This window comes from Cherax quadricarinatus, chromosome 78, assembly GCF_038502225.1.
Source record: "Cherax quadricarinatus isolate ZL_2023a chromosome 78, ASM3850222v1, whole genome shotgun sequence".
Lineage (NCBI taxonomy): Eukaryota > Metazoa > Arthropoda > Malacostraca > Decapoda > Parastacidae > Cherax > Cherax quadricarinatus.
This window is the reverse complement of record NC_091369.1, coordinates 12,713,858-12,738,576: the sequence shown is the minus strand read 5'-3', so window position 1 is coordinate 12,738,576 and position 24,719 is coordinate 12,713,858. Positions and strand designations below refer to the sequence as shown.

The 24,719-nt window shown below is 41.4% G+C and overlaps 1 protein-coding gene across 2 annotated transcripts in view; it reads right to left on the bottom strand.

The window, feature by feature from the left end:
• The window catches only part of LOC128701516 (uncharacterized), a 433,895-nt gene that overhangs the window by 164,759 nt on the left and 244,417 nt on the right, over positions 1 to 24,719 (bottom strand). For both annotated transcript variants that reach the window (XM_053795226.2, XM_053795225.2), the window contains exon 2: positions 2,006 to 2,047. The gene's annotated coding sequence lies outside the window, so the exon portion shown is untranslated. The remainder of the gene's footprint in view (positions 1 to 2,005; positions 2,048 to 24,719) is intronic.

Genomic DNA, 24,719 nt, shown 5'->3' with positions numbered 1-24,719 from the left:
TATATATATATATATATATATATATATATATATATATATATATATGTATATATATATATATATGCGCAAAACAACCACTCTGAAAGAATAGAGAAATTCCAAGCGCTTTCGTGACTACTCACATTGTCAAGGAACTATGAAAGTAAAGCATCCAAGGAAGCTATATAAGGGGTCTGGCCAACACCTCACTATCAGATCCCACAACGGTTAAACACCTGACGCGCGCCGACCCTACTGGATAGGTCCTTTGCACAACTCACCCACAAACTATTCTATCCAAGAAAATTTAAAAATAATTATTTGTCCAGTGTATTATTAAATTCTTCCCAAATTCTATTAATTATAAATGGATCTAATTTATATAAACCAAAGGAAATATTCATATTATTGTCAAAACTGCTTTTTATGAAACAAGATTTAATTATATTCCTGTCGACCATGGACTTGCTTGATACTACTTTCTCAACTTTTTGAAAATCAATTGGATGGTTAAAATCTCTTACATGAATAAATAGAGCATTGGAATCTTGTCCAGTTCTAATGCTATATTTATGTTGTTTTAATCTTAGTTCGAGATTTTTACCAGTTTGACCGTAATAAACTTTATCGCAAATTTTACAAGGAATCTTATAGACACATCCATTAGCATTTTGGGGGGAATTCTTTATCAAAAGTTTTTTTTTACTGTATCAAGATTTTTGAATACAACTTTAATATTAAAAGTCTTAAGAAGAGAAGGCATATCAACCAAGTTTTCATGGTAAGGGAGAACCAACATATTTTTAGTTGAATAAGGCTGGTTGTCCCTTTTTGGATTATAAAAAGTATTTCTAGCAACTTTAAAAGATTTATCAATTACATTTCTTGGGTATTTTAAATCATTACCTATTTCATAAATTTTGGATATTTCCTCATCTATGAACTCAGGACTACAAATTCGTAAAGCTCTCAAAAACATTGATGAGAAAACAGACAGTTTGACTCTATCTTGATGCGAGGAATAATAGTGGATATAGGAACAGTTATTTGTAGGTTTTCTGTAAATTTTAAATTTGAATTCATTATTACCGTTAATAATTAAAACATCTAGAAAAGGCAATGAGTTATTTTCTTCAAACTCAACAGTAAAGTTTATAGAATGGGCTAAGCTATTTAATTTTCCAAGGAAACCGTTAACAGCAATTTCAATAAAACAATAAAACTTCTACTGAAAGGCAAAGATGAATTAGTCAAACAATTTACTTCCACTAATCCATCTTTACCTTACATGTATGGACTAATAAAAACACACAAACCAGGGAATCCAGTCAGACCAATTATTAGCTCCATAGGGTCAGTTTCATATAAATTATCCAAATGGCTTGTTGATATTTTGAGCCCAATTGTTGGCAAAATTTCTAACTTTAATGATAAAAACAACATAGACTTGGTTGATAAATTAAGCTCCTTGACTGACTTAAATGATTTTAACATGGTTAGTTTTGATGTTACTTCCTTGTTTACGAAAGTTCCTGTTGATGATTTATTAAGTTTCTTATCTGAAGAACTCGTTAACTATGATTTACCATTGCCAGTTCCTACTATCATTAAACTTATTAAACTTTGCATTGTTGATGCAAAATTTGTATTTAATGATAAGTTTTACACTCAGAAGTTTGGTATGGCAATGGGAAATCCTCTTTCACCTGTTCTTAGTAACCTATACATGGAATTTTTTGAAACAAGATTGCTTAACACAATCCTCCCTAATAGAGCTAAATGGTTCAGATATGTTGATGATATTTTGTGTCTTATGCCCAAAAATGTAGATATACACCATTTCCTTGGAAAATTAAATTTGCATATTCCGAAAATCACCTGTTTACTATGATCTTATTGCATATATATATATATATATATATATATATATATATATATATATATATATATATATATATATATATATATATATATATATATATATATATATATATATATATATAAACATACGTATTTTAATACTCACCCAGAAGGTTGAGAGAACTTTGTGTCTTCCAGATACCACAGCCTGAAAAAAACACGAGTTTTTTTTATAAGTTTGATAATTCTTGAAAAATATGATGGTACACAGAATATGAATATGAATATATATATATATATATATATATATATATATATATATATATATATATATATATATATATATATATATATATAATGAGAGAGAGCCAACAATCACACATGTCACATCCGTTGGAGCCAATCCTAAGGCTAGTTTGTAGTGCTTCCCTAAAGCTGTCTGCCTGGAACGGTTACATAAATGGATTAGTAAATCGACAAACTGATGAGTGAGACCCTTGTGCAACACTTGGGAATCTTAATTGTGGAAACATTTCGCCAGCAAGTAGCTTCATCAGTCGATACACAGGAAAAACGGTGGAAGATGATGAGTTTGAGGCAATCAGTCCCTTAGCTTGGAGACAATGTGTTCAGTCTATCAGTGTTGATAAAAATGCAACAGATACACTGCACACAAACAACCTGCACATAGAGAGAAACTTAAGGTGACGTTTCGGTCCAACTTTGACCCGATAAAAGTTTATATACTAGAGACAGGCGAGGCACAAGTATCAATGACATTCAACTAGCGCAGAAAGTAAACAACAAACTGAAATTTAATATCTACATCCAACACACATCAACAGAAGTCTCTAAGACGTTACGGTTATTCTACAAAATTCGTTATTATATTCCTCAATCCGCACTGCAACACTACCGATGTGGAACCTGTGTCTGGTAGTTCACGTCGGCTACACACCTCCAAACAATTGTATCTCAACACAGAGCAGCTCTCAGAAAAATCACAAAGTGTACCAATAACCAAGGTTCCTTGACGCTGGTAAAGAACTCTTGATCTAGGGAATTATAACTGATCTCCAGTTACCTGAACTGAACTAGAATGCCTTCCCCCACCTCTTCACAAGCGCTGTATAATCTTGACTAGCGTTGAGCTCCAACTTCATGATGATGATGATGATGATGATGATGATGATGATGATGATGATGATGATGATGATGATGATGATGATGATGATGATGATGATGATGATGATGATGATGATGATGATGATGATGATGATGATGATGATGATGATGATGATGATGATGATGATGATGACGACGATGATGATGATGATACCAAGAGGCAATATGCTATGACTATTCAGATTCCTAAACCTAGTAAATATACATGTAGTTGATACATTCATACATGCTACTGTTCAAAACACTGCAGTACACAGTAACGCTGATGTTAAACTCACCGTACAACTTGTAGAAAATTCTAAGAGAAGAGAGAGGCAGCAGAACAGTAACAAATACCACTTCAATATCCCTCGTATTCCACTGGACATTTACAGAAATTCTATGTAAATTAAAATACCAAAGAAGTGGAATAACTTAGCATACGAGATGACAACCTTCACATTCTTACTCACTTCAACCCCTCAAGGAAGGTTCCTTGACGCTGATGAGGGGCTCTTGATCTTCGGAATTGGATCTGTGCTCCAGTTCCCTGAATTAAGCCTGAATACCTTCCATCCCCCCCACAAGTGCTGTATAATCCTACGAGTTTAGCGCTCCCCCATGATTATACTAATAATAATACTGCAAGACTAGACAGCAACAGGTGCTGTGTGCCTCCATATTATAGTCAGTTTTTATCTGTAAATACCCTTCACTTTTTTGTCTTGTTTCCCCTACATGTATATATGCATGTAAATGAATATTTACATGCATATATACATTAATAAAGCATATATATGCTTTATTAATTAAATGTTTTAACGTGCCCGTAATGCCCTGCATAACCCGGGGCTCTGAAAGTGCACTATTAAATGTCATCCCATTTGTATAACTACATAAAAAGTGCAAATAACGTATTTACCTATTTTACTGTATGTACTGAAATATATATATATATATATATATATATATATATATATATATATATATATATATATATATATATATATATGTCGTGCCGAATAGGCAGAACTTGCGATCTTGGCTTAAATAGCAACACTCATCTTGCCATATAGAACAAGTGAAAATCTGTGTATGCAATAATTTATCCAAAATCATTTTTAACCTAACGAAAAAAATATATTTCACTGTGTTTGTTTAGTATTAAATTACTGTAAACAAATCTAAAATATATTTAGTTGGGTTAGGCTAAAATAAATTGTTCTTGTTATAATAAGGTTAGGTAAGTTTTCTAAGATTCATTTGGAGCAAAATTAAAATTTTTTACATTAACATTAATGAAAAAATATATCTTTAAACGTATAAGAAATTTTTTTTAGAAAGGACTTAATTTTAAATGAGTTCTTGCTAATTGACCAGTTTTACATATTCGGGACGACATATATATATATATATATATATATATATATATATATATATATATATATATATATATATATATATATATACATATATATATATATATATATATATACATATATATATATATACATTATATATATATATACATTATATATATATATATATATATATATATATATATATATATATATATATATATATATATATATATTTTATATATATATATATATATATATATATATATATATATATATATATATATATATATATATATATATATATATATATATAAAGATTTCAATAATCTGTATCTCACAGGTAATCTGAACTGCCTCGAAATTTTGATTCTGTCACAGATGATTATAAATTATAGGAGACAAGTGCATCAAATCAGACACAAACAGGTGTGCCTGGAACTTGTCTCCAAGGTGACACTAACCAAGGTTATAGGTACAGTAAGAGGTAGTAGTGTACTGAACTCAGATCAGTACAACACAAGATCTCATAGCAAAACAACATTTACTTTTCTAAGTGAAGGGATCAGTTAGAGTTTCTTCTTCATTCTGTCTTCATGTGGGTTTATACGTTGCTGAAATATACAGTTATGTGGGTTTATAAATTACTGAGACATAGATACGGGCTTATAAGTTACTGAAACGCAGTTATGTGGGTTTATGAGTTACAGAAACATACAGTTACGTGGGTTTATGAGTTAGTGAAACATACAATTACGTGGGTTTATGAGTTAGTGAAACATACAGTTACGAGGGTTTACATTATAGTTACTGAACAATAAGGGTTACCAATTTACTTCTTCAGTCCGCCTGCAAGCGCATTAATGAAAAAGAAATATTCCGGGCTGGATTAAAGGTCAGGTCAAGTGGGTAGCTGGACGTGGCGCTCACCAGAAGATCGCTTTTAACTATCTCCACAATACTGTAGAGGAGTTCAAATATTTAAAGAATATAGGTGTGGGTCTATAAGGAAATTGCAATATCAATCTGTACAGGGTACTGCAATATCATTCTGTCCAGGGTACTGCAATATCAATCTGTCCAGGGTACTGCAATAACAGTCTGTCCAGGGTACTGCAATATCATTCTGTCCAGGGTGCTGCAATATCATTCTGTCCAGGGTACTGATAGTATTAACATTCTTAAAAGCTGAGAGGAATTTCCAGAGACATTTGTGTGTGTGTGTGTGTGTGTGTGTGTGTGTGTGTGTGTGTGTGTACTCACCTAGTTGTGGTTGCAGGGGTCGAATCGCAGCTCCTGGCCCCGCCTCTTCACTGGCCGCTACTAGGTCACTCTTCCTGCTCCATGAGCTTTATCATACCTCTTCTTAAAGCTATGTATGGATCCTGCCTCCACTACATCACTTCCCAGACTATTACACTTCCTGGCAACTCTGTGACTGAAGAAATACTTCCTAACATCCCTCTGATTCATCTGAGTCTTCAACTTCAAACTGTGACCCCTTGTTGTGTCCCATCTCTAGAACATCCTGTCTCTGTCCACCTTGTTGATTCCTCGCAGTATTTTGTATATCGTTATCATGTCTTCCCTAATCCTCCTGTCCTCCAGCGTCGTCAAGCCGATTTCCCTTAACTTTTCATCGTAGCTCTGAAATTAGTCTTGTTGCAAACCTTTGCACTTTCTCTAATTTCTTGACGTGCTTGACCAGGTGTGGGTTCCAAACTGGTGCTGCATACTCCAGTATGGGCCTGACGTACACGGTGTGCTGAGTCTTGAACGATTCCTTACTGAGGTATCGGAACGCTATTCTTAGGTTTGCCAAGCGCCCATATGCTGCAGCAGTTATCTGGTTGATGTGCGCCTCAGGAGATGTGATCGGTGTTATACTCACCCCAAGATCTTTCTCCTTGAGCGAGGTTTGCAGTCTTTGGCTACCTAGCCTATACTCTGTCTGCGGTCTTCTTTTCCCTTCCCCGATCTTCTTGACTTTGCATTTGGCGGGGTTAAATTCGAGAAGCCAGTTCTTGGACCAGATGTCCAGCCTATCCAGGTCTCTTTGAAGTCCTGCCTGATCCTCATCTGATTTAATTCTCCTCATTAACTTCACATCATCTGTGAACAGGGTCACTTCTGAGTCTATCCCTTCCATCATGTCATTCACATATACCAAAAATAGCACTGGTCCTAGGACTGACCCCTGTGGGACCCCGCTCGTCACAGGCGCCCACTGTGATACCTCATCACGTACCATGAATCGTTGTTGGCTCCCTGTCAGGTATTCTCTGATCCATTGCAGTGCCCTTCCTGTTATACGCGCATGATCCTCCAGCTTCTGCACTAATCTCATGTGTATGTGTGGGGGGGAAGGGTGGAGCTACCATTAGCAGTGTCATCGTTGTAAGACAGACACACACAAACAAACACAAACACACACACACACACACACACACACACACACACACACACCCTCTTCCTCTCTTACTGTGTGTACCACACACACACACACACACACACACACACACCTACAACAGGCCTAGTGTCTAATCGACATGTGCCTAGGACAAAATGGTAACTAACACGTAACTAACACACACACGCACACACACGCACACACACACACACACACACACTCACTCACTCACTCACACACACACACACACACACACACACACACACACACACACACACACACACACAGCAAGCCAGTAAAAAGGTGTGCTTGGTGGGGCGTTCCGTCGCACTATTTATGGTGCCGTCTTGCTCTTGCTCCAATATTTACATTTCCACGGATCTGACTGTGTGTTTGTCGGTCGAGGGAGGCCAAACATACCGCTCAATTTGCGTGTTTGTCAACAATTTGTGGGTTGGCTCTTGTCGCAGAGAGAGAGAGAGAGAGAGAGAGAGAGAGAGAGAGAGAGAGAGAGAGAGAGAGAGAGAGAGAGAGTGTGTGTGTGTGTGTGTGTGTCTGTGTCTGTTATCTTCACAACTCCATTAAAGCAGACTTGCTCAAACGTCTCATTCCGGACGGGAATCGAACTTGGCACTATTTGGTTGCGAGCCGAACGCTGTAACTACGAGTTAAGACCTAGAAATAAGGAGGGAGATTGGGTGATGGAGTTGATATAGGGGGCGACTGACGAGCTGATGGAGGGATGAGTGTGTACACTGTCACTAATACAAAGACAATTGCTCTCTCTCTCTCTCGCTCTCTCTCTCTCTCTCTCTCTCTCTCTCTCTCTCTCTCTCTCTCTCTCTCTCTTTCTTCCCCCCCCCTCCCTGGAAAGGTAAGCACACAGCATCAACACAGAACACGGAGACACAATTGTCTGGCCTTGGAGTTACATGCACCTGACAAAGAAGATATTTAAAGAGCTGCACATCTCTTAATGTGTTTGCTTAAGACGGGTGAACACACACACACACACACACACACACATACACACACACACGTCTAATCGATGCCTAGGACAAAATAGTAACTAACTAACACACACAGAGGTGTAGTAGTACAGCGGGCTGAACTAGATGTGAAGTGAGACCCAGGAAGACAGGACATAATAATGCCAGGAACTACGAATGAGTCCTAAGGTATTACCAGAAACACAAGTGTGGGAGTACAGAAGCGAGCAGAAGTATCATGAGCGATTAAAAAAGTTTGCACTGTGTCACATCCTGCAGGCGCTCGTTAGATCTTGCTATGTGCTCAGCGTAGTCGTCAACACAGTCGTCATACATAATACACAAATAACCTGAACATAGGAGAGAAGAGCTTAAGACGATGTTTTGGTCCGACTTGCACCATTTACAAGTCGGACCGAAACGTCGCCATAAGTTCCTCTCTTCTATGTGCGGGTTAGTTGTGTATTGTTCCAATCACGGTATTGTGCTTTATTGTTCCTCAGAGTAGTCATGTTAAACCAAGGCGACTACAACTCACAAATAATGACTCTCCTTAACGACCTTACCACTTACTAAGATTATCTTAACATACACAACAGTGCGACACACTCACCAATTTCGTTTCATTCAAAATCAGACAAAGTGACGTATTTTCATTGAGGTCCTTGTAATATCTTATTATTTAAACCCTAAAAGTTAAACAGGTAAGTAACTCAATTGTGTGAAAATCACTTATAATAAAGGTTTAACATAATCCCACACTTATCACATTCCTTTGAGACCAATCACGTGTGATAGAGGCAGTGCAGCACACGTTAGCTGGTACACACAGTCAGGAATAGGGAACACCAGTGTGAACGTCACCTCCTCGTTCATATTGTCCTCACTGCACTAGTCTCACTGTACCACGTCCGTGTTCACAATGTCCTCACTGTACCACGTCCGTGTTCATGTCCTCACTGCACTAGTCTCACTGTACCACGTCCGTGTTCATAATGACCTCACTGTACCACGTCCGTGTTCATGTCCTCTCTGCACTAGCCTCACTGTACAATGTCCGTGTTCATAATGACCTCACTGCACTAGCCTCACTGTACCACGTCCGTGTTCATGTCTTCACTGCACTAGCCTCACTGTACAATGTCCGTGTTCATAATGACCTCACTGCACTAGCCTCACTGTACCACGTCCGTGTTCATGTCCTCACTGCACTAGCCTCACTGTACCACGTCCTTGTTCATAATGACCTCACTACACTAGTCTCACTGTACCACGTCCTTGTTCATGTCCTCACTGCGCTAGTCTCATTGTACCACGTCCTTGTTCATAATGACCTCACTGCACTAGTCTCATTGTACCACGTCCTTGTTCATAATGACCTCACTGCACTAGTCTCATTGTACCACGTCCTTGTTCATAATGACCTCACTGCACTAGTCTCATTGTACCACGTCCTTGTTCATAATGACCTCACTGCACTAGTCTCATTGTACCACGTCCTTGTTCATAATGTCCTCACTGCGCTAGTCTCACTGTACCACGTCCTTGTTCATAATGTCCTCACTGCGCTAGTCTCATTGTACCACGTCCTTGTTCATAATGTCCTCACTGCGGTAGTCTCATTGTACCACATCCTTGTTCATAATATCCTCACTGCACTAGTTTCATTGTACCACATCCTTGTTCAAAATATCCTCACTGCACTAGTCTCATTGTACCACATCCTTGTTCATAATGTCCTCACTGCACTAGTCTCACTCTATCACGTCCTTCAATAGACTTTGTCTATCCCATTAAATTTTACATCAACTTTAAGTGTTCCACTTTCACCAACAAACAACAGAATATCATATTGTTGATGGTACACAATACCGACACGTTAATGAATAAGACACATGTGTAGTATTGGGTTCCTTTACTGCCGAAACGTTTCGCCTGTACAACGGGCTTCTTCAGTCGAATACAAATTTGTATTCATGTGAAGAAGCGTGTTGTGAAGGTGGAAGGTTATAGCAGTAAAGGTACCCAAGTATTGTACATGTTTCTTATTCATCATACGGGATGAGCATGGGAGCTCCCAATCAGTACTTAACATCTTAACATGAAACTCAGAACATGAACGTTTTAATAGCATTATCTCTAATGTATTAAGGTTGGTAGATTTACCGGCAATGTGTTAGGTAACACGACACAAGTGCAACTAATGTGACATTTTATTGTGGCAACGTTTCGCTCTCCAGGAGCTTTGTCAAGCCGTTACGGCTTGACAAAGGATGAGTGATGAGGATGATGTCCTCATCACTCGTAGATGTTCAAGTATAAACGAGCTACAAGCCATCACGTTACTATAGAAGACGAAACAGATGATAAACTCCTGTTCCTTGATGTTGGGTAGTTAGAAATAAATGTAGTTGTAAAGTACAGGATCGAAGAGTAATTTCCTGTGCTTTTAGGTATCATGCGATTTATACTTTAGAGTGTTTGATGTTTATCGTTGTGTTGATGTCATGTCATCTACTAATAAAGCAGCCATGTGTTGCCTTGGCCTCCGATTCTCCTTCAACTACAACACTCGACATCCTTATACACAAGTCAGTAAAACATTCAGACATGCAGAGCATGTCAGGCAACCTCACCAAAAGCACAATTTCGCACCCAGAAATAGACCCCGCAGGTGTTTCTGCCATTAACAGCAAGGCATGTTGAAAAGGTATACAATGGAGAAACATCTCACACCCTCCAGATATGCTTGAGCAAAAATATTTTCTTGTTAGAAGATGCGACAACCTGAACGTCTGACGACTGCCTGGAAATACCACTGGGATACCACTGGAAGTATGCCCGCCAAGTTATCCAAGAGACAGACACATGGAGGTATAAGTGCATGGAGGCAGATTTTATATCTGTTTTAAGACTGTTACACGCAATAAGGGCAGCTTTATTGTGTCCGAGATTGGAACATGAATCACGAATCATACTTTAAGTCGGTGCCGGATCAGCCGGGATGTGGTTCGTACGATGGACTACATTCGACCAGCAGTAACAGCCTGGTTGATCAGGCCCTGATTCACCGGAAGGCCTGGTCGTGGACCGGACCGCGGAATGTCCTCCAGGTAGACTCCAGATAGGTAGATGATTCAAACACACGACAATGTCATCCCTTGACACACTACCACCACCACTACTACTACTACTATTACCACCACCACTACTACTACTATCACCACTACTACTACTACTACCACCACCACCATTACTACTACCACTACTACTGCTATTACCATAACTACATTCACTACAACTACTGCTACTGCCACAACTACTGCCACTACTACTGCTATTAGCACTACTACTGCTACTACCACCACCACTGTTTCTATTATTACTACTATCACTACTAACACCACCACCAGTACTACTACCCCACTACTCTCCTTCCCTATATATACTCATTATACCCATGTAATAATTATACTGACTTGACAAAACCCCGCTTCATCCACGATTACAACCCCACACTGTTACACGACCACCACAACCATAGTCACTACTCCTCACCAAACAATCACCATCCACACGGAACCTAAAACATCACTGAAACAACCCAACTGCCCCTTTATATTGAGCAATTTTAACCCAACGCCTTGCTGACCCAGGCCTTAGGAGCCGAGACTAAACCCCAGCAACCACTTATGGGTAAGTACACACACACACACACACAAAGCTCAAAATACACGCTCATTATAACAGGAAATTCACCCTATGAACCACACCGTAAACATAGCCGCCAGTATCTGCTTTCGCCAGCCACAAATTACCTTTCGGCTAATTACCTGCGGACGAAACGTGGTTTAACGGGACCAGGACCGCGGGGATGGAGTCATCAGTGACCTGCTTGTTAGAGCACTCCAGGAGAGGGGAGATGTTCAGGTGGGATCACATGATGTGGTGTGATGGTAGCCAGCTGGTGCCAGACTTGCCATCACAACCTGTACATCACTTGTACAATATGCGAATAACTTGAAAAATGTAAATAACGAGCCTATGTTGGCCAAAAAGGCCTATCTACTTCTAAAGGAACCTATCGTGGCCATGGACGATCTACTTCTGAAGGAACCTATCATGGCCATGGACGATCTATCTACTTCTAAAGGAACCTATCGTGGCCATGGACGATCTACTTCTGAAGGAACCTATCATGGCCATGGACGATCTATCTACTTCTGAAGGAACCTATCATGGCCATGGACGATTTATCTACTTCTAAAGGAACCTATCGTGGCCATGGACGATCTATCTACTTCTGAAGGAACCTATCATGGCCATGGACGATCTATCTACTTCTGAAGGAACCTATCATGGCCAACGACGATCTATCCACTTCTGAAGGAACCTATCATGGCCAACGACGATCTATCCACTTCTGAAGGAACCTATCATGGCCAACGACGATCTATCCACTTCTGAAGGAACCTATCATGGCCAACGACGATCTATCCACTTCTGAAGGAACCTATCCTGGCCAAGGAAACTATCTACTTGAATAAAAATTTATTCATATCGTAGAAGTGTTGTCTGCATTTATTAAGTTTTACAACTTTATCAGAGAGACAAGATTAGAAATGCAATACTACTACTACTACTAATAATAATAATAATAATAATAACAATACTACTACTACTACTACTACTAATAATAATAATAATAATAATAACAATACTACTACTACTACTACTACTAATAATAATAATAATAATAATGATACTACTACTACTAATAATAATAATAATAATACTAATAATAATACTACTACTACTACTACTAATAATAATAATGATACTACTACTACTACTACTAATAATAATAATAACAATACTACTACTACTACTAATAATAATTATAATGATAACAATACTACTACTACTACTACTACTACTAATAATAATAATAATAATAATAATAGTAATAATAATAATAATAAACAATATACACCAAATCATAACTGAAGCAACAACGATGAAGAAATACCAAATTTTTTATTAAGGAATGAGAGTGAGAGAGTCCACATCCCAAAAATGAGACTCAGTTGTTCACCATTTAGAGCTCTAAGGGAAGCTTTGGAGCTCTAGGAGGAAGTTTTAGAGCTTTAGAAAAAGTTTTATAGCTAGAGGAAACGTTTTAAAGCTCCAGGGAAAGTTCTAGAGCTCGAGAGGAACTATAAGGCTCCAGAGGACGTATGAGAGCTCCAAAATAAGTTTTACAACTCCAAGGAACATTTTAAGAGCTCCGGAAAAGGTCCTGAGTACCAAAGAATATTCACTCAACTATGGTCTGGACTCGGACTCTGAGTGCTGTCAGGTCACAGTTTCTTTACACAAATTACTGAAGGAAGTTAAAGGTTAATTTGCTGACCAAATATTTGAGGGCTACTATGGTGAACCAGGGAACAGGGAACAGTGAACCAGGGAACAGTGAACCAGGGAACAGTGAATCAGGGAACTGTGAATCAGGGAACAGTGAACCAGGGAACAGTGAACCAGGGAACAGTGAACCAGAGAACAGTGAACCAGGGAACAGTGAACCAGGGAACAGTGAACCAGGGAACAGTGAACCAGAGAACAGTGAACCAGGGAACAGTGAACCAGGGACAGTGAACCAGGGAACAGTGAACCAGGGAACAGTGAACCAGGGAACAGTGAATCAGGAAACAGTGAACCAGGGAACAGTGAACCAGGGAACAGTGAACCAGGGAACAGTGAACCAGGGAACAGTGAACCAGGGAACAGTGAACCAGGGAACAGTGAATCAGGGAACAGTGAACCAGGGAACAGTGAACCAGGGAACAGTGAACCAGGGAACAGTGAACCAGGGAACAGTGAATCAGGGAACAGTGAATCAGGGAACAGTGAACCAGGGAACAGTGAACCAGGGAACAGTGAACCAGGGAACAGTGAACCAGGGAACAGTGAACCAGGGAACAGTGAATCAGGGAACAGTGAACCAGGGAACAGTGAACCAGGGAACAGTGAACCAGGGAACAGTGAACCAGGGAACAGTGAACCAGGGAACAGTGAACCAGGGAACAGTGAACCAGGGAACAGTGAATCAGGGAACAGTAAACCAGGGAACAGTGAACCAGGGAACAGTGAACCAGGGAACAGTGAACCAGGGAACAGTGAACCAGGGAACAGTGAACCAGGGAACAGTGAATCAGGGAACAGTGAACCAGGGAACAGTGAACCAGGGAACAGTGAACCAGGGAACAGTGAACCAGGGAACAGTGAACCAGGGAACAGTGAACCAGGGAACAGTGAACCAGGGAACAGTGAACCAGGGAACAGTGAACCAGGGAACAGTGAACCAGGGAACAGTGAACCAGGGAACAGTGAACCAGGGAACAGTGAACCAGGGAACAGTGAACCAGGGAACAGTGAATCAGGGAACAGTGAACCAGGGAACAGTGAACCAGGGAACAGTGAACCAGGGAACAGTGAACCAGGGAACAGTGAACCAGGGAACAGTGAACCAGGGAACAGTGAACCAGGGAACAGTGAATCAGGGAACAGTGAACCAGGGAACAGTGAACCAGGGAACAGTGAACCAGGGAACAGTGAATCAGGGAACAGTGAACCAGGGAACAGTGAACCAGGGAACAGTGAACCAGGGAACAGTGAACCAGGGAACTGTGAATTATGAGCCTGGCAACAGTGACCCTGGCAACTGTAATCCTGGCAACAGAGATTCTGTCAACAGTGAAGCTGGCAACAGTGGTCCGGGTAACACGAAGCTGGCAACAGTGGTCCGGGTAACACGAAGCTGGCAACAGTGGTCCGGGTAACACGAAGCTGGCAACAGTGATCCTGGGAACATACTGGCAACAGTAATATCACTGTAAATAATAGCCATTTAAACAGTAGGGAAATTTTTAAGAAATATGTAAGTAAATGTTAAATAATAATGATAATATTAATACTAATACTAATACTAATAATAATAATTTCACGGATGGAGAGAGTCGTCAGGTACCACATATTTCAGATTACAGAGCGCAGGAATCTGAGTTCGTCAAGACAAGCCGCAGCAGCAGCAACAACAACAACAGCAACAGCAGCAACAACAGCAGCAGTTGCAGCAACAACAACAGCAACAGCAGCAACAACAGTAGTAGCAGCAACAGCAACAGCAGTAGCAGCAGCAACAACGGTAGCAACAACAGCAACTACAGCAGCAGGAACAACAGTAGCAGCAGCAACAACAATAATAACAGCAACAGCAACAACAGTAGTAGCAACAGCAACAACAACAGCATAGTAACAGCAACAGCAATAGTAGTAGCAGCAGCAACAACAGCAGTAGTAGCAGCAACAACAGTAGTAACAACAGCAACAGTAGTAGCAGCAACAACAACGGTAGCAACAACAGCAATAGCAACAACAAGAGCAGTAGTAGCAGCAGCAACAACAACAGCAGTAACAGCAGTAGCAGCAGTTATTAAAACATGCTGTTATAATCTCGTCTCTTGACCTCTCTAAGTATGGTGAGTAAAATACATGTGTAACATCTGCGTATCTTCATGAGCGAAACGTTTCAACAATCAAGATACCTAGGTGTTACACACGTGCCTTACTCATTTAACTGTCGGTATTATATACCATTAAAATGTGACCGTTGTATAGCCTTGTCTCTCTGAGGAAGGAGAGAGAGTGAGGAGAGAGACCCAGCACGGACACGGCAGTGTTTACTAGTCATGCTTGATAAAGACGAGTCTGTCTCTAAGTCTCACCATTCTCTCATAAGAGGAGTGTCTCTCTATGTCTCACTCACGCCTACCCTCTTTTCATTCTCTGGGTTTTAAACAATTTATTACCTTCCTCTAACTCCTATGAAGGATTTCCAGGATGCCGACAAGCCAAGGAGGAGTCATCATCCTCCTGTAGTATCCTCAGCAGTTCCTTGTTAACCCTCCTCGGGGATAATCTCTAATTGGTCAGCGATACCTGGAGGGCAAGGCCAATGGGAGCGCGTCTAGGGGGAAGGGAAGAAGGGGTGGGGGTGATGTCACACAATAGCCAATGAGCATTAAGAACGATGTAAATAGTGGAGACTGAACTGACCCTCCAGTGCTCATTAAACGACCACATAAAAGACTAGTATTCTTCCTGATTTTAGTGAGATCAATGGCCCTTCTTCCTGATTTTAGTGAGATCAATGGCCCTTCCCTCACGCTACTCATACCTCACTGGTAGAACATTCTTCTAACAAGCAAAAGGACCGTGGTTCACTCTAAGGAGAGGGGAAATACATGGGCCTCCTTGCCCCCTGTTCTCTTAGAGGTAAACAGATAGCTAGGAGTTAGTTGGCTGTTGTGGGTCGTATCCTAATTACTTCAACGGAAATAAGCCACACGCCTTGGCTTTCTTGGCTTATGCTGGATTATTAATTACTCAGGGTTAATATTCCAAATGAAAACTTTTATGCCTTTTTGGTCACTACTGGTCACAGTTCACGTATAAACCAAGACTGCATCCTCACACCACGTTCGTGACCTGTAAGCTACTGCATCCTCACACTACATCCGTGACCTGTAAGCTACTGCATCCTCACACCACGTCCGTGACCAGTAAGCTACTGCACCCTAACACCACGTCCGTGACCAGTAAGCTACTGCATCCTCACACCACGTCCGTGACCTGTAAGCTACTGCATCCTCACACCAAGTCCGTGACCAGTAAGCTACTGCATCCTCACACCACGTCCGTGACCTGTAAGCTACTGCATCCTAACACCACGTCCGTGACCTGTAAGCTACTGCATCCTCACACCACGTCCGTGACCAGTAAGCTACTGCATCCTCACACCACGTCCGTGACCAGTAAGCTACTGCACCCTAACACCACGTCCGTGACCTGTAAGCTACTGTATCCTCACGCTACGTCTGTGACTTGCACTGGTTTTTACTTGTAAACTAAGACCTGATATGATCGACTAGTTAACTGGGCTTGTTACGAAAAGAGGCAGTTGTTATATGTCTTTCATATTTGTTCATCTTTCTAATATTACATTGCGATTACCATCTTTAAAATGCTAAAACGAGAGTAATCAACCTTATAATATTAAATATTCGTTTTCACTTTTCCCATTTTCATTATATACATATGTATGTATATATATATATATATATATATATATATATATATATATATATATATATATATATATATATATATATATATATATATATATATGCAATAAGATCACAGTAAACAGGTGATTTCAGAATATGCAAAACAACCACTCTGAAAGAATCGAGAAATTCCAAGCGCTTTCGTGACTACTCACATTATCAAGGAACTATGAAAGTAAAGCATCCAAGGAAGCTATATAAGGGGTCTGGCCAGCACCTCACTATCAGATCCCACTGGCCAGACCCCTTATATAGCTTCCTTGGATGCTTTACTTTCATAGTTCCTTGATAATGTGAGTAGTCACGAAAGCGCTTGGAATTTCTCTATTCTTTCAGAGTGGTTGTTTTGCATATATATATAAATATATATATATATATATATATATATATATATATATATATATATATATATATATATATATATATATATATATATATATATATATTCTGGTGAGGAAATGGATGGTTCACCATGGGTAACGACCAATTTGTTTGTTGAGCCTCACCTCTGTACTACTCGCCTGACGCCAGCTGACGTCACGGGTGAGTGGTGTGGATTAAGCAGTACATTATTATTTATAGTCAAGGGGAAAGCGCTAAACCCGGAGGGTTATATAGCGCCTGGGGGGGGGGGGATGTGGAAGGCATTCAGGCTTAATTCGGGGAACTGGAGCACAGATCCAATTCCCTAAATAAAGAGCCCCTGACCAACATCAAGGAACCTTCCTTGAGGGAATTAAGCAGTACAACACCTCTCTCAGTCTTGAGGTCTTCTCTACTTACTCGTTTACTTTGACTGAGAAGTTATTCAGCAGTATAGTATTATTCTCTCAGTGTCTTGAAAGTAGAGTATTTGTAAGACTCTCACCAAGTAAAATATCTTCAGTGTTTAAAGAGTTTTCAATTATGAAGCTTGGATTGTCTCTGGTTTGAGTGACAATGTAACTTTATGAATTTCACATGTAAATATCCATTCAGTCAGAAAATGTAATTGTAAACGGTATATGTCTGTTAAGTGTTATTTCTTTATAAGTAAAGGCACCATTTTAAAATCATATAATATTACATTATATTAAAAAGTTTTAAGGCAGTGTTTTCATCACTCCATCGTACAAATCCTTATTAAGATTTTCCATGAATATATTCAATATTAAGCATCTCCTATACTCAGGCCAAATAGATTAATTCTAAGGTCAATCGTAATAGGGCTTAAAGCCCAGCAACACAAGAGAATCATTAAAACTGCATCTCGCCTATTTAACACCAATCAAGAATACTCTAGCTCCAATTACGAGCTTTGCTGGTATTAAAATAAATCAGAGTATACAGGAGGACCCCGCTTTAAAGCGCTTTCCACAGTGTTTCGCTAATACAGCGATTTTTCAATTATACTTATTCATTTATTCCGACTATAAGCTAAGGAGGAAAATATTTTACAGCAATGTCTACCTACCAGGAGGGTATTCCGGGGATCAACGCCCCCGCGGCCCGGTCCATGACCAGGTCTTCCAGTAAATCAGGGCCTGATCAACGAGGCTGTTACTGCTGGCCGCACGTAGTCTAACGTACGAACCAAAGCCCGGCTGATCTGGTGCTGACTAAGTATCTGTCCAGCTCCCTCTTCAAGACAACCAGGGGTCTATTGCTAATTTCCCTTATGGCTGGTGGGAGGCTGTTGAACAGTCTTGAGCCCCAGACACTTATGGTGTTTTATATTAGTGAACTAATGGCCCCCTACTTTTCATTGGAGGTATGTTACATCGCCTGCCAAGCCTTTTGCTTTCGTAGGGAGTGATTTCTGTGTGCATATTGGGGACCAGGCCCTCCAAGATCTTCCAGGTGTAGATTATGATGTATCTCTCTCGCCTGCGCTCCAGTGAGTACAAGTCAAGTGCTTCCAAGCGTTCCCAGTAGTTAAGGTGTTTGATGGAACTTGTATGTGCAGTAAAGGTTCTTTGCACATTCCTAAGTCTGCAATTTCACCTGACTTGACTGGAGACGTCAATGTACAGTAGTATTCCAGCCTAGAGAGAACAGGTGATTTAAAAAGGATCATCAGTGGACTGGCATCTCTTGTCTTGAATGTTCTCATTATCCATCCTATTAGTTTCCTCGCAGATGTGAGTGGCATTGTTGTGATCCTTTAAGGTGAGATCCTCAGACATTACCACTCCCAGGTTCTTCACATTACTTTTCCGCACTATTGTGTCATTAGAGCTTGTTGTATACTCAGTTCTAGCTATTATTTTGCTCCAGTACTATATATGCATTTTTAGGCCTAGCTCTATTGCTCACTTTATATATAATAGTGTAAAGATATTATCAGGCTTTAATACGCATTTGAAAGTGAAAGAAGGTTATGTTTCACATTACAATGATTTTTTTCTTTTCAGCAGTAGCCTGGAACCTAACCTGTTGCATGAACGGGGCCCTACAGTAGCCTGGAACCTAACCTGTTGCATGAACGGGGCCCTACAGTAGCCTGGAACCTAACCTGTTGCATGAACGGGGCCCTACAGTAGCCTGGAACCTAACCTGTTGTATGAACGGGGCCCTACAGTAGCCTGGAACCTAACCTGTTGCATGAACGGGGCCCTACAGTAGCCTGGAACCTAACATGTTGTATGAACGGGGCCCTACAGTAGCCTGGAACCTAACCTGTTGCATGAACGGGGCCCTACAGTAGCCTGGAACCTAACCTGTTGTATGAACGGGGCCCTACAGTAGCCTGGAACCTAACCTGTTGCATGAACGGGGCCCTACAGTAGCCTGGAACCTAACCTGTTGTATGAACGGGGCCCTACAGTAGCCTGGAACCTAACCTGTTGCATGAACGGGGCCCTACAGTAGCCTGGAACCTAACCTGTTGTATGAACGGGGCCCTACAGTAGCCTGGAACCTAACCTGTTGTATGAACGGGGCCCTACAGTAGCCTGGAACCTAACCTGTTGTATGAACGGGGCCCTACAGTAGCCTGGAACCTAACCTGTTGCATGAACGGGGCCCTACAGTAGCCTGGAACCTAACGTGTTGTATGAACGGGGTCCTACAGTAGCCTGGAACCTAACCTGTTGTATGAACGGGGCCCTACAGTAGCCTGGAACCTAACCTGTTGTATGAACGGGGCCCTACAGTAACCTGGAACCTAACCTGTTGTATGAACGGGGCCCTACAGTAGCCTGGAACCTAACCTGTTGTATGAACGGGGCCCTACAGTAGCCTGGAACCTAACCTGTTGTATGAACGGGGCCCTACAGTAGTCTGGAACCTAACGTGTTGTATGAACGGTGCCCTACAGTAGCCTGGAACCTAACCTGTTGTATGAACGGGGCCCTACAGTAGCCTGGAACCTAACCTGTTGTATGAACGGGGCCCTACAGTAGCCTGGAACCTAACCTGTTGTATGAACGGGGCCCTACAGTAGCCTGGAACCTAACCTGTTGTATGAACGGAGCCCTACAGTAGCCTGGAACCTAACCTGTTGCATGAACGGGGCCCTACAGTAGCCTGGAACCTAACGTGTTGTATGAACGGGGTCCTACAGTAGCCTGGAACCTAACGTGTTGTATGAACGGGGCCCTACAGTAGCCTGGAACCTAACCTGTTGCATGAACGGGGCCCTACAGTAGCCTGGAACCTAACCTGTTGTATGAACGGGGCCCTACAGTAGCCTGGAACCTAACCTGTTGCATGAACGGGGCCCTACAGTAGCCTGGAACCTAACCTGTTGCATGAACGGGGCCCTACAGTAGCCTGGAACCTAACCTGTTGCATGAACGGGGCCCTACAGTAGCCTGGAACCTAACCTGTTGCATGAACGGGGCCCTACAGTAGCCTGGAACCTAACCTGTTGTATGAACGGGGCCCTACAGTACCCTGGAACCTAACCTGTTGCATGAACGGGGCCCTACAGTAGCCTGGAACCTAACCTGTTGCATGAACGGGGCCCTACAGTAGCCTGGAACCTAACCTGTTGCATGAACGGGGCCCTACAGTAGCCTGGAACCTAACCTGTTGTATGAACGGGGCCCTACAGTAGCCTGGAACCTAACCTGTTGTATGAACGGGGCCCTACAGTAGCCTGGAACCTAACGTGTTGTATGAACGGGGCCCTACAGTAGCCTGGAACCTAACGTGTTGTATGAACGGGGCCCTACAGTAGCCTGGAACCTAACGTGTTGTATGAACGGGGCCCTACAGTAGCCTGGAACCTAACCTGTTGCATGAATGGGGCCCTACCGTAGCCTGGAACCTAACGTGTTGTATGAACGGGGCCCTACAGTAGCCTGGAACCTAACGTGTTGTATGAACGGGGCCCTACAGTAGCCTGGAACCTAACCTGTTGCATGAACGGGGCCCTACAGTAGCCTGGAACCTAACGTGTTGTATGAACGGGGCCCTACAGTAGCCTGGAACCTAACGTGTTGTATGAACGGGGCCCTACAGTAGCCTGGAACCTAACGTGTTGTATGAACGGGGCCCTACAGTAGCCTGGAACCTAACGTGTTGTATGAACGGGGCCCTACAGTAGCCTGGAACCTAACGTGTTGTATGAACGGGGCCCTACAGTAGCCTGGAAACTAACCTGTTGTATGAACGGGGCCCTACAGTAGCCTGGAACCTAACCTGTTGTATGAACGGGGCCCTACAGTAGCCTGGAACCTAACCTGTTGTATGAACGGGGCCCTACAGTAACCTGGAACCTAACCTGTTGCATGAACGGGGCCCTACAGTAGCCTGGAACCTAACCTGTTGTATGAACGGGGCCCTACAGTAGCCTGGAACCTAACCTGTTGTATGAACGGGGCCCTACAGTAGCCTGGAACCTAACCTGTTGTATGAACGGGGCCCTACAGTAGCCTGGAACCTAACCTGTTGTATGAACGGGGCCCTACAGTAACCTGGAACCTAACCTGTTGTATGAACGGGGCCCTACAGTAGCCTGGAACCTAACCTGTTGTATGAACGGGGCCCTACAGCAGCCTGGAACCTAACCTGTTGTATGAACGGGGCCCTACAGTAGCCTGGAACCTAACCTGTTGTATGAACGGGGCCCTACAGTAGCCTGGAACCTAACCTGTTGTATGAACGGGGCCCTACAGTAACCTGGAACCTAACCTGTTGTATGAACGGGGCCCTACAGTAGCCTGGAACCTAACCTGTTGTATGAACGGGGCCCTACAGTAGCCTGGAACCTAACCTGTTGTATGAACGGGGCCCTACAGTAGCCTGGAACCTAACCTGTTGTATGAACGGGGCCCTACAGTAGCCTGGAACCTAACGTGTTGTATGAACGGGGCCCTACAGTAGCCTGGAACCTAACCTGTTGTATGAACGGGGCCCTACAGTAGCCTGGAACCTAACCTGTTGTATGAACGGGGCCCTACAGTAGCCTGGAACCTAACCTGTTGTATGAACGGGGCCCTACAGTAGCCTGGAACCTAACCTGTTGTATGAACGGGGCCCCTACAGTAACCTGGAACCTAACCTGTTGTATAAGAGAGGTCCTCCTGTACACTGAACTATATATCCTTCTACGTGTACATGCGCATCAAGAGAGATATACTCATTAGACTACATACAAAATACATGATGTAGTATTTGAGTCTGAGATTAAAGTTCATACCTAGTATACTGTTTGCACAAAATATTTACATATTTTCTAAACATCTAAGTTCTTTCTTGGGAATCTCGTTAGAATTTTCTTCACAATTTACATATTTAGATTTAATTATTAAACTGGCTCTTCGTAAGCAGGTAGTCTTAATTAATTTCGTATGAGCATAATACACGGATAAAACACGACGGTTCTTAACCTAGACAGAAATACAGTTCTCAGCAGACATCGTTGGTGGGGACTTCCAAGTTCTATGTTGTTTGTCTTTCAAATGTACTCTGATATGCTCAAGCTGGGTAGAAGCAGATAGTTTTTCTCAGCTGATAGCCAAGGTGTGGTCGTCCAAATACTCAGCTGAGGATACTTCTCAGCAGACAGCCACGATGTGGGCGTCCAAAGCCTCAGCTCTCTGGGGATAGTTCTCAGCAGACAGCCAGGGTGTGGACGTCTAAATCCTCATCTATCTGGGGATAGATCTCAGCAGATAGCCAGTATTGGTTTATAAGTCTACTGTTGTCTTTCCCATGTAAACACCCGCTGACCAATTTTCTTCACTGAGGCGAAGAATAAGAACAAATTAAGCCTCAAATTAGCCCTTTTCTTCTAGGATGTCTTCACCAACGACACAGGGATAAGCCTTCCACTCTTAATGAAGTACCGGCTCAATGCAAGACACAACAAATGACCCATTTTCCAGAGATAAAGGCAGAGATTAGGATATAATATAGACGCCAGAGCGTATGAACACAGCGGAGGATCAGCACCAAGCTCTTGGGCTCTGATCCTACATCAGACGGGAACTCTCTTTATCAAGCAAACAAAAGAGCATCGGGAGATGAGTCCGGAAATGGCGTTCTTGGCAGGATTGTCTTGTTTGTTGTGTTTCTGTCGGTCTGCTGGATTGATGCGGCTTCATACAGGTTTATAAACGAGAATAACGACGAAGGCTAAATGGAGATAAAAAATCAACCTAACCTCCTTTAACTACGTTAAATAACGAAGTTGCCAGAGTTAATTTTTTAACGTTTCCTGTACTGTACAAAAACTGCTTTCTTTATTATAAGTTAAATTAGGTTACCTTAGGTGAGGTTAGATTTGGTTAAGTTAAATTAGTTTAGGTAAAGTTAGGTTAAGTTAGGTTAGGATAAATAATTTCAGGTTAGTTTAATTAGGCTACATAGATCAATAATTAACATATTTACCCACAAAAAAAGCGTCCATGATACGTCTGGTAGCGCAGTAACTTAAGAGTAATCAGGAGCGAGGTCAACATCATATTTCAAGTCTTCAGAAAACATTAAGAACAACCGAAGAATGAGACATTGTGCAACATTTGGGAATCTTTATTGAGGAAACGTTTCGCCAGCCAGCGGCTTCTTCAGTCCAGTATCGAGAAGAACGGTGGAAGATGAGGGGGAGTTTGAGGTAATCAGTCCCTCACCCTGGAGTGGATATATTCAATCCAAGATTGATGGACTGCAGAAGCCACTGGCGGGCGAAACGTTTCATCACTAATGATTCCCAAACGTTGCACAAGTGTCTCAGTCTTCAACTTGTCGGGTTTCTAAACTATTACATCCCCTCAAGGAAGGTTCCTTGATGTTGGTGAGGGGCTCTTGATTTAGGGAATTGGATCTGTGCTCCAGTTCCCCGAATTAAGCCTGAATGCCTTCCACATCCCCCCCCCAGGCGCTGTATAATCTACCGGGTTTAGCGCTTCCCCCTTGATTATAATAATAATAATAATAAACTATTATATCACATAAAAAACAATAATAACTGAAATACTCCAATAAACCTTAAAAAAAACTTAATTACTCCAATAAACATTAAGAATAATAACATAATTACTCTAAACATTAAAAATAATTACTCCAATAAACATTAACAACAATAATAACTCCAATAAACATTAACAACAATAATAACTCCAATAAACATTAACAACAATAATAACTCCAATAAACATCAACAACAATAATAACTCCAATAAACATTAACAACAATAATAACTCCAATAAACATTAACAACAATAATAACTCCAATAAACATCAACAACAATAATAACTCCAATAAACATTAACAACAATAATAACTCCAATAAACATTAACAACAATAATAACTCCAATAAACATTAACAACAATAATAACTCCA